The following is a 12,269-nucleotide window of genomic DNA, read 5'->3' as shown; positions in this document are numbered from 1 at the left end:
TCCTCCTTCCTCTTCTTCCTCTGCCAGTTTTCTCATCACAAAATTATGTAGCTAATGGAGCCTTCACCAACTTGTTCTAAACTGCCCCAATAAGTCACTGAGAAAGTAATTTATGAAAGAACACAGGAAATATTTCAAAACGTAGAGAACTGGGAGTGGCAAATCAGATTTAGATCAGAGTCATATATACACCAATTTTTTTTGCTAGGGTTCTCAAGCAACGGTCATGTTTCTTGTCAGTGAGTGTCCTTAACTACTATTTAATATATTTGGTGATCTTAAGTAGAGTAGATGAATAGTAAACATTTAATTCCAACATTTGCAGTAGATGTAGCCACATCTTTCAACATTTTTTGTTTTCTATATATTTGGTTTTCCATATATTTCTGAGAATATAACACATTTACGCATTTACTTGCTTGATGACAGTACTTTCAGTTTTTCCACAAGCAAAGTCTCTGTAGCGAATCAAGCAAAAACAGAAAATTAAAGAGAAGGAGAGTGAATCCCTCCCTCCTCATATCGTTTAATTTCCATGAACTGCCTGGATTTACTATTTTAGCTTCCAGGAAGTTGTAGCTGCTTTCAAAGGTGTTCACAAAAGTTTGAAATGTTAGTATCCATCTCTAAATTTAAAGAAGCAGTGCAGATTTTTTATGTTATCAAATAATCACAAATTGAAATTTTATCTGAATTTCATGGTGTCTAAATTTCATAATGTCATTGAAACACATTTTTGGATTTCCTTAAATCATTGCTAGTAATTAGCTTTACATTCTGAAGACCATTCTTTTTATCCCAAGGTTGATGATTTTACAGGTTAGATGATTACTAGTGAAAAGTAATTTCCTCTTCAAATGAATAAATACCATTTTTATATATGTGCTTTTGTAAGGATACATATGAATTGGGAAGATATAAGCTATGATTGAATGTGATGCATTTTGGTTGCAGTGGAGATTTAAATAATTATTTTGCTTATGAGAGCAAATGAATGCCCAAATAAGGAAAATGTTATCTAGACAACAGAGTGGTAAATTAAAGAGAAAAATCATGTTTTGAATTGTCTTTCAAATTTTATTAATTTTCTAATTAGTATTTTATTTAAGTGGCCTACCCTTGATCTTTCTATTTTTTAGCATAAATGTGAACCTCTCTTTCTGTAAATTTATTAGGTTTGGAAATGGGGTTGGGGTATGAGGGGGGAAACTGGTTTGGTGGCAAGGACTGCTTAGCACTGTTTTAGGACCAAAGCCCACAGTCAGGCTTCATATTTCTCAGTTTCCGAGTGTGTGAATTTCTAATACTGTGTTGTCAAATGAGCACTAATTTGTATTCATTTCTAAAAAAAAAAAAAAAAAAAAAAAGGACTCATGTACAAGATCTTTATAATACATAATCTATGAGTGTGTGTGTATGTTTTTAGTTGCATTCATAATACCACAATTACTGCATACGATTTCCTTATCACTTGATAGATGTTCAGATGAAGATCTTGAGCTTCAGTTTGCCTTTGGCTCTTTGGAATTGAATTTATATCTCCAACTTCAATTTTTTTTAGTAGAATATACAAAGTTTTAAAATCTATACAATAACATTTTATAAGCCTACAGAAAAAAATCAAACGAAAATAAAGCCAAAAATTCTGATGAATCTGCTTAAATTAAGGGTTCGTCTTAGTTCTACTTTGGTTCACACATCATATCTATGATTAGGGCAGTGGAATGTTATCACATGTTTTTTGTAGGTGCATGTTAGTTCGAGCTTCCACTATTTACCTCTAATTTAGGGTCTCACTTGAGTTTGAGTTTCCTTTCGACTTTAAAGTTGTTTGTGCCCCCATCCTAGCTGTTAGTAGAAGAGTCAGAAGAAAACGAGGATTCAGCTGCTGATTCATTTTTATAGATTTAGAGGAAATGTGTTAAATGCAAGGATTTTTCAGTTGACAGAAATTTTAAAAAAAACACACACACAGAAGTTAGACATTGTTCTAACTTAGAGATATTTCTCAGAGGTTAATCCTGTAATTTTTTATCTTAAATTTCGTTTTGTGTATAACTTTGTACTATTAAATAAGCTAAAGTGTGTAGTAAACAAGAACACGTGTATTTCCAGAAATACCATTTAACCCAGCAATCCCCTTACTGGGTATATACCCAAAGGATTATAAATCATTCTACTATAAAGACACATGCACAAGTATGTGTATTGCAGCACTGTTTACAATAGTAAAGCAAAGCAAATACAATCCAAATGCCCATCAATGATAGACTGGATATTTCCATCTTAAGAAATTATTTCAACTTAAAGGGTACTGTTTTATATTAAAGTATATGAGATGACAGGTATGACAAAATTCATAGGATTCAACCTTAAATATGGTCAAGGTAGGGATTTTTTTTTTTTTTTTTTCCAAAGATGTCAAGTTTTTAGTTAAGGGGTTCTTTCATTTCAATGACATTTTGGCCTGGTGTGGTGGCTCACGCCTGTAATCCCTGCACTGTGGGAGGCCCAGGCAGGTGGATCACTTGAGGCCAGGAGTTAGAGACCAGCCTGGCCAACATGGTGAAATCCCATCTCTATTAAAAATACAAAAATTAACCAGGCATGGTGGGGTGCCCCTGTAATCCCAGCTACTCGGGAGGCTGAGGCAGGAGAGTCATTTGAACCCAGGAGGTGGAGGTTGCAATGAGCCAAGATCACTCCACTGCACTTCAGCTTGGGCGACAGAGAGAGACTCTATCTAAATAAATAACTAATTAATTAAATGACATTCTATCCAGCTAAATCTTAAATACCAGTTAGCTTTGTATCACTTTTAAAACAATCCCTCAAAAGTCATGACTTAATAAATGTTAGTTAAAAATTGTTAATTTTGATATTTAGAACAGACAATGCATATTAGGATAACAGATCATCCTAAGTAGCTTAATTTATGCTTATGAACCATTCAACTACCACCATACTCCATTTTATTCTCTGTATAAGGAGAGGTGTCTAAATTGCCTCTGGAACAAATATAAATGTATTTTCTCTTTGAGATTATCCAATAATATAACATTAACAGCTGATTGAAGTTTTAACTAAATATCTAAACATTGACTATAGTGTTAGAAATTACCTAATTAATTTTTGATCTCTCTATTATGCTAATCAAGTTCAGGAATAATTAAAATAATATACAAATAAGATATGTTTACCCTTAATATATGAAATTTGTAAAGCAATTCTGATCATGGATTTCATTACTCATATTTTAGTGGAAATATTCCATCTTATTGAAATAAGATGATTCTGAACATAAAATATATTTTAAAAGCTACACCCAGTTTCCATTAAGCTATATACAAAAAATAAAGTGTACAAGAAATACTTCATGAAGTTAGGAAAGTTTCACTCCTAATATCTGTTAGTAGCTAACGTGCTATGAGTCTATGAAAATATTTGTGTTAAATGTATTTCTTTTCTAATTTTGGTAGGTTATTGGAAGTTGAAATTTGTTCTATTGATCCTTCAAAACCTGAACACTTTTATTCATCCTATTGTAGTCCTTGTGAGGGTTATTTTTAAAATAAATTTTAGATTTTCAATTAAGTAAAATAACTTGCAGAACTGTAATACAAAAACAACATCAAAGTAAAATATGTTTCATTGCAAATTATAATTTTGAACATTTACTTAAATTCTAATGCCTTTTTGGTATACAGTAGGGGGTTTCAAATTCTGTTGGTGATTTAGCAAGTAGATATGCAATCTATTTTGAAGCAAGCTAAGGTGTTTTTTTGTTTTTTTTTTTTTCTTACAAAATTTGTAGTCAGGAGCTATGCTGAAAATTCTGTATTTTCCTATGCTTATTTCTAAGTAGATACTTCGTGTTTACTTTGTAGGTTGCAAGGGTTAGCATCAATGAGGAAACATTCAGTTCAATACCCAAGAAACTCACCAGTTTTTAAATATATAATTTTATCTAATAGTAGTTGTGCGTACATCATTTTACTTCATAATTGATTACATATACATGAAGCAACACATTCTTCTTTTACTGAACTACTGTTATAACAATGCCAAAATAAGTCATTTCCATAGGGAATAAACCCCACTATTGTTCCTACAAAATTGTGAAAACAAAACTACAAATTACGACTTAAAGGATTTATTGCAAATCCTATTTTTTCCTTCAGACCAGGAATGTTGCGGTCAAAATCAAGTACATTCCTCGGCATAGCGGCCTGAATAAACCCCACTATTGTTCCTACAAAACTCGCTGAAAACAAAACTACAAATTACGACTTAAAGGATTTATTGCAAATCTATTTTTTCCTTCAGACCAGGAGCCCGGCAGTATGTGTCTGTAAATGTAACCACAAATCAAGCAGGTAAGTGCCATGCCCAACCAAGTTGTGTATGTTAGGCCTAGTTCTGTCAATTATTTCCATAGCTGAGGGCCAAGTTGACTGAAATCTGTATGAGAACTTTCCATTAACCGGCAGGTCAGGACTTAAAGTATAACACATCAAAAATGCTTTTGCAGTTTTAAACAAATAAAAGCTAAAGATTTGTTAGAAATCCCATTTACAGAAAAAAAAACCACATTTTTTAATTGAATTTTTTCATTAGAAATACATTTTTGTATCAAATCCATTTGAAGCAAAATTTATCTCATATAATTTCATAGCAGTCATTTTTATAGCTCAAATCTATTTTTTTTGTTTCCTTGAATTTTTAAAAACTCATTAATTTAGCATCTGATCAGGCAGGTTTTATTTGCTTGTTTATTTGCTTGCTTGGCAACACAGATGAATTTTCCTTGCAGATCATAAATCTTTTCATATTATTTCAACTATTGTAGCAAAAATGCCTGCAATGAAATTTTCTTTGCTAAATTCATTTATCAAAATTAGAATAACTATGAACTATTACACAACCACCTGAAAACACTTCTATATTCCATATGGAAATTTTGGAATGAGTAGGAAGTAATTATTAGGGAGTAGGGAATACAGTCCTGTTTGAGCTACTGATTTCCCCATATTTTACCCTCAAATGTTCACTTTTAAGCAAATTAACATGGAAGACTTCTTTCCTAGCAAGATAAAAACCAAAGATAAACTACAGCTAATTTAATAATTCAACCCACCTTGTGGCAAGAGTCCTTTTAAACCTAAGAGTAATTTGTAGCATGTTTTGTCCATCAACGGGTATCTGGGAGAGGAAGAAAAAGGCATTAAAAGCCAAAATTTGTACCTTTCCTTTATCAATTGGCTGCAACTCTCAGTCCAAAGTGTAGTAACCTCGTCATCTCCTTAGAACTTCAGGTGGGCTTTGGTCAGTGAGCACATCCTTGCCACCAGTACTCACAAAGAAATAGGACATGTTTGTCTGAATGAAATCAGGCTGACTTTATATAATATTAGTATAAGTTTGTAGGTCGTGGAATGCTAACCTTGATGAGGGAATGCTGTTGGTTACAAAGTCTCAGCAAAAATAATTAATTTGAATTGTTGGATACCTCAAGTAAATCAAATGGTTATATTCTAAAACTAAGAAAATGCATGCAGCTGAGTTCATAGTTGCTACTGATTGATAAAGCTGAGGGAAACATTCAAAATTAGCCCAGATTGTGTGAAGCATGTGATTAATGTAATAGGAATTATTCTATACTCTGCATGTTCTTAGCCACATTGAATACTTGTCTACAGCGTTGTTTTTTTTTTTTTCATTAGAAAATATAACGCACACATATAAGCCACTTTCCCCAGTGAATCATTTATATTTTTTACCATTTACTACCTAACCTAAGGTGAAACTAATAGAAGTGCTAAAGAGCTGGACAGGAATAGTGAAAATCAATTTTTCCCTCAGCATAGGCTCAGCTGCAGGCAATGCTAGCATGTGTTGACTTTTCATCACCGTATCTAGACATCAGGAGTGTTCAGTAAATGCAAACTCTCTTCCCATTTTTGAAAAAATATTGGCTTGAAACCTTTGACTTTAGCTTTCTTATGCAACATCTTTCAACTTTACTTGATTCTATGTACGAATCTTCCACCAACATATTGTAAGCATATTGAACAATCACTAAGAGTTGTGTCCCTTCAGAAGAATGTTTTCCAGCTTGCATACCCTTAACTTCCTTGAAAGGTATTCTTTTGATAAACTAGATAGAGGAAATAACTGTTGATTTTTTAATGATGTACTCAACAAATATTTGCTATAGTTGTCTTCAACTTGCTGGCCTCTTCAGCCTCCAAAGTATATTATTTGAACCTTCAATATCTTAAATACCAAAAAAGATCAATTTTTATCCAGGTGTTCAATTCATAGGTGTATTGTAAAACACATTTTTATATTCAGAGCAGACAATTTTCTTGACTTTTGGTTGCTATTCATTCGCGTTCTCACAGTATACTCTAACATTATGAAAACCTACCCAAAACATCAAAATAAGATTCTTCTCAGTATCAGCATTCTAGAACCACTAAGTCTCACTTTATACAAAAATTATGAAAACTTCTAATTGTAACCACCCAATGGGTTCTTCTTGCCCACTCCCCAGAGAGAGTCAGTTGATCAAGACAGGTAAATTGCAACAGAAAAAGGGTTTTATACATGTAGAGCCAGCTAAGCAGGAAACCAGAGTTTTATTATTACTCATATCAGCTCCCCCAAAAGTCAGAAGCTAGAGTTTTTTAAAGATATTTTGGTGGGCAGGGGTCTAGGGAATGGGGAATGCTGATTTGTGGGGTCAGGGATGAAATCAGAAGAAGCTGAATCTGTCCTCCTGCAGATTCAGTTCCTGTGTCACGGCTACAAGACCAAATGAGCCAGTTTAAGTTTTCTGTATGATGCCAACTGATCCATCAGAATGCTACAGGGTCTGAAAAATATCTTGAACACCAATCAAAGGTCTTAAAATAGCAATGTTAGCCATGGGAGCCACTGGGGAGGTTAGGAATCCTGTGGATTCTGACTGCATGACACCTGAGCCATACTTTTTAATTTTGTGGCTAATTTGTTAGTTTTACAAAGGTTATCTGGTCCCTAAGCAAGGAGAGGATTTGTTTCAGAGAGGAGTTATTATCACTTTTGTTTAAAAGCTAAATCATAAACTAAATTCCCCCCAAAGTTATTTCGGTCTATCCCCAGGAATGAAAGAGGGCAGCCTGGAGGTTAAAGGAAAGATGGAGTCAATTAAGTAAGATCTCTTTAACTGTCATAATTTTCTCACTGTTTGTATTAGTCTTCTTCTACTGCTATAAATACCTGAGACTGGGTAATTTATGAAGAAAAGAGGTTTAATTGGCTCATGGTTCTGCAGACTGTACAAGAAGCACAGCAGCTTCTGTCTCTTGTGAGGCACCAGGAGGCTTCCAATTACAGCAGAAAGCAAAGGAGTGAGTCATCTCACATGGCGAGAGCAGGAGTACAAGAGAGGGGGAAGGTGCTGCACACTTTAAACAACCAGACCTCTTGAAAACCTACTCTCTATCATGAGAAAGCACCAACGATATGATGCTAAACCATTCACAAGAAACTGCCCCCATGATCCAATCACCTCCCAGGAGGCCCCACCTCCAACACTGGGAATTACATTGAACATGAGATTTGGGCAGGGACACAGGCCCAAGTCATATCACTGTTATCATCTCTGCAAAGTGATTTCAGAATAACTCCTAAAATGTCTTAAGTTTAATGCTACCACGGCAAAACACTTTTCAAGTACCCAAATTGCAGAAAGTGGATTGTAGTAGGTTTTAATGCCTAAATATCTTTTAAGAATTAAATTGAATAAAGTTATCTTCACCATATGGGGTTGTTATGTAAAACTTCCTTAAGCAGATTTTAAATTTAGTTTTGAGATTCTCTAAAGATTGTTTTCAGAGAAATATGTTTCTTTCTTAAATAATTTATTTCAAATTTATAATTAGCCTCAACAGTTGTGTTGGTATTTTCTGATTGATTTTGTAGGGGCACAAGAAATGCATCCCTTTTGCCCTTTCTGTAAGTTTGCTGAGATGACTGAAAATAGACAGCTTAATAGGGAAAAACATCCATAATAAATTCATTAAATGCACACAGATGTGGTATCCCACAAATATAAGACTCAAAGAATGGCCAGATGGTTGACGCTTAAATACCTTCTTCATATAAGGAGGGGAATGGTGGGGGGTATAAATGCGGAAATGAACCATCTCAATGAACTATGACCTGGGACAAATTTTCTCTGACTTCTGGGGGAACCAGTAATGAGAAGATGAGGGGAGGAACTTCAAACTTCACTGTGAACAAAGATTTTCTTATTATGCAAATAAAGTCTCCCAGGTAATCTCTGGGAGGTGTCCTTAGAATAATAAACAAAAAGTCTGTCTGGGCATGGTGATGACTTTTAGTCTCTTCTCTTTTCTTTTCTGGTGGTTAATGTTTCCTGATTATTTGATGAGATTTCCAGAAAGGATGCTTTAAGACAATCACATTTTTTTTGAAATGGAGTTTCCCTTAGTCAAATAAGGAAATTTCAGTGAGTCCCTCCCTGCAATTGTGAGATGTAGGGGACAGGGAAGAAATGAGAGGTTATAAAGTTTTTGCTTCTGAGGTAACACCTAAGGCCTTCCGATTTCTTTTAATTCAAAGTGCTCATCATACCAAAGCACAATTCTTTGTGATACTTCTCTCTGCACTCCAGCAATATATTTCTGTGCATGTAATAGCAATGAATGTCCAGATTCAAAATTGGATTAAAAAGGTATAAGGAAAAATAGTGTATGTTCAAGTTGACAATTTTGCATTAGGCTGATAGTCTATAGAAGTGATTAAATGATTTATAAATGTATACATAGTATTTAAATATTTTCCAAACAATTATATCATTATGGAGTCTAGGAACTTGCTTTTAGGGGAAGCTATCTGGATTAAAACAATACTTTTTTGCATGTAATAATCAAGCTACAAAATAAAGCCAAATACTAGAATTGGTTCAAATTTACAATTCTTGTAAAATGTGGTTATAATAATTTGATTGACCAGAAAGAATTACAAAATTGTGAGAATTTTCCTGGTAAAGAAAAATAAGCAAATGTAAAGGGGGAGAAAAGCAAGAAAATAGTAGATGTTACATAATATAAATAGTGGCTATGATGAAGGGAAAAATGATAAGAAAATAAAATGTGAATATGTTAGTTATATAAAGAAATCTTTAATCAATTACAAAGGGAATAAAATATAAATAGCAGACAAAAAATTAGAGGATAAAATAGTGGATATGCAAGTAGTGGATATACAAATTAGAGGATAAAACAGTGGATATGTATAGTGTTCATTATTAAGCTACTAATCTTATAAAATGAATAAAATTATTGAGTTCCTCAAGTTTTTTAATAAGTATTTCATATATAATACATTCTTACACAAAATTGATTTACACAAGATAATCTTTCTTTGCTAAATAATATTTAGATTTATTTACATAACAACACTTCTCTTGTTCTGTTCTATTCTTTTAGGACTTCCGAAATGTATCTATCCATACAGATAGATAAGACACATATCAACACATAGAGTAAAATTTTAAAATTATGTTAAAAGCAGTTACTTTGGAAGTTTCTTTATCTTTTTGCAAAATAGTGTGTATTTATGTTTTTCTATAAATATATTTGTTTTTATTTTAAAATAATTTTACACTGGGAATTTCTAAGCTTAAGCTTAAAGCTCTTTTAATATATATACATGTATATTTTGTCCCAACATAAAATAAGCTCATTCTAACCACAAAGCCAAAATTACAAATAATTTACATGCCAAGGTACAGAATTCTAATTCTTGACTGAAGCAGACAAATTTTAATTGGTTTGAATGTAGGCTCAGACTCTTGGAACCTTTTTCCAGAGGGCTATTTGACATGCTATGTATACCAAAATGCAGCAAACTTACACCTTACCTTGGAGGGCATGTTTCAAGCTCTCCCAGACTATCAGAAATATCACCAAGGTAGGTGTTACCTATATTTTCATGGGTTTTATTTCTTGGTTCTTGCACAAATGTCTGGAGGACATTATAATACCAGTTCACTGTGTCTTTTCAATTTGATGCCATCCTTGTAGTTGATGAGCATGGTGTCTCATAAAATGTTGAAATGATCAGTGTTCCCAAAGACTTAATCTGGCTGTAAAACCGGAAATTTCAGAGAATATTAGAACAATATGGTGAAAGCATACTGTTGTTTATGCAAAAAAGCAGCAAATACTTGTTGGCAATCTCTGTTTACTGAGACGTGAACTTCTAAAAAGAGAAAAAATGGTCAGCTGTTAGACTATTATTATAATATTGAGTGCCAGGGTCTTTGTTGATTTTCTTTAGTGGAGAAACCACATTGCCTATACTTGAACCACCACCTAATTAAAGGTATTTTTGTTTTACAAGATTAATTTGTCTTCCATGTAGACTGAATAGGTAAGTTAAATCTGCCCATGTTTTCATAAGTACCAGCCTTTTTTCTTCCTTGTTCTTTATGATGGCTCTAGTTGAAACATTCTCCCAGGGATCTATGTTTACTGTTTTTGTAGGAGAGAGTTGCTTAGCGATCTTTAGTTTGGCCATTAGTAGAGTTTGACAGCAGCTTTGACTTCAGGGGCTACTGCGATAAAAAGACATTTCTTCCAGTTACAGTGTAAATCTTCCAAATACACACCAAAGATCTGGTAAAACAATCAAAAGCTGAAATGGAAGTATTACTGTATCAACTGTAATATGAACCCAAGACAAAATCCCGTTCATCACATGACCCTAATAACCTCTACTTACGCAAATTTTTTTTAGTGATAATCTGAATCCACCAAGATCAATGTTAGCTTGAAGGCAGTATTCAATCATCTGTGAAAGGACTGGGCATTTGCACCCACCTCCTTTCCTCCCTAATGTATTTAGAAATGGTAGGAGATGTCTTTCAGGAAAGCTAGAAGGAAGATGTGCAATACTAACATATGATGCTATTGCAGAGTCCTTCTTCAAGAGTAACCGCATTTTCTCTTCACTTAAGTGGCCATGGGGTAAGTAAACTAATTCAAGTGTGAAAACCATTGACAGGTCATGACTAATTAGGTCACTAAATTTATATTTTTACTTCCCAGACCTTGATGTCATTGCCAAGGATCAGATGACTCATTAATTTGGTGTCTGCATGCTACAGTACTGTATTTTTTACCATTCATATCCTGCTACCTATTATGAGATCCATGCCCACCCTCATTCCAGTGGTAAGGTACTCCTAAACCCTAAAGAAATGAAATCACTTGAGTGTAGCTTCAATGTCTGTGTTCCCCAGTATAGAAAATATAAATTATAGAGGTTTTTTGTTTTTCTTTTTTCTTTTTTTTTTTTTAAGATAACATTGTTGTGCTCATCCTTCTTTTTTATTGTTATGGTGAAGAAAGTATCTTCTGAGCTCTTTCTGAAAATTTAATCAGTGGATGATTTCACAGGTTTTTGTTCTGTTTTGTTTTGCTCTCATCGCCCAGGCTAGAGTGCGATGGCACAATTTTGGCTCACTGCAACCTCCGCCACCTAGGTTCAAGCACTTCTCCTGCCTCAGCCTCCTGAGTAGGTGGGATTGTAAGTGCCCACCACCACACCCAGCTAATATTTGTATTTTTAATAGAGACAGGGTTTCTTCATTTTGGCCAGGCTGGTCTCGAACTCCTGACCTCAGGTGATCCACCTGCCTTGTCCTCCCAAAGTGCTGGGATTACAGGCATGAGCCACCACACCCAGCCCATTTAACAGGCTTTGAACAATAAATCCACCTTAACTTTCATACTTCAGTAGGTCATTGAATTCCTTGTACATTAAAAGGAGGAACTGCAAGTATCTGAAATTTATTTAACTTAGCCTGTTTTTCAGTCCAGATTTTGGTCAACTAATTGAAGAAGCATTTAGCACCTAAACCAGCTACCAGAAGTAGCACATTGAATCTAGCATCTCTAATCAGATATTTATACCAGCTAGAATTAAAATTCTTTTTTGGTTCTATATCAGGAACACATAAAATCCATTTTCACACATATTCCCCCATGCATTTTCAAATTTAGCTATAAAATCTTGCAAGTCTTATATTCAAGAAGCTTCCAGTCCTCAGCATTAACCAGATAATTGGCTCCCAAGAGGATGCTGGAATTTTGAGTTCAAATGGAATAATAGATTTGGTCAGAAAGAATATTTCTTTCCTCCATCAGTTAACCACCTTAAATAAGGTATGGACTTGATATTGAAGAAATGAA

At 34.0% G+C, this 12,269-nt stretch overlaps 1 protein-coding gene across 5 annotated transcripts in view; it reads left to right on the top strand.

Moving 5' to 3' along the window:
• Positions 1 to 12,269, top strand: part of EPHA5 (EPH receptor A5) — a 340,958-nt gene that overhangs the window by 169,422 nt on the left and 159,267 nt on the right. The gene's annotated exons all lie outside the window — the stretch shown is intronic.

Source organism: Papio anubis, chromosome 3, assembly GCF_008728515.1.
Source record: "Papio anubis isolate 15944 chromosome 3, Panubis1.0, whole genome shotgun sequence".
Lineage (NCBI taxonomy): Eukaryota > Metazoa > Chordata > Mammalia > Primates > Cercopithecidae > Papio > Papio anubis.
Note: the sequence above shows the minus strand (reverse complement) of the source record. Positions and strands in the feature narration are given on the sequence as shown.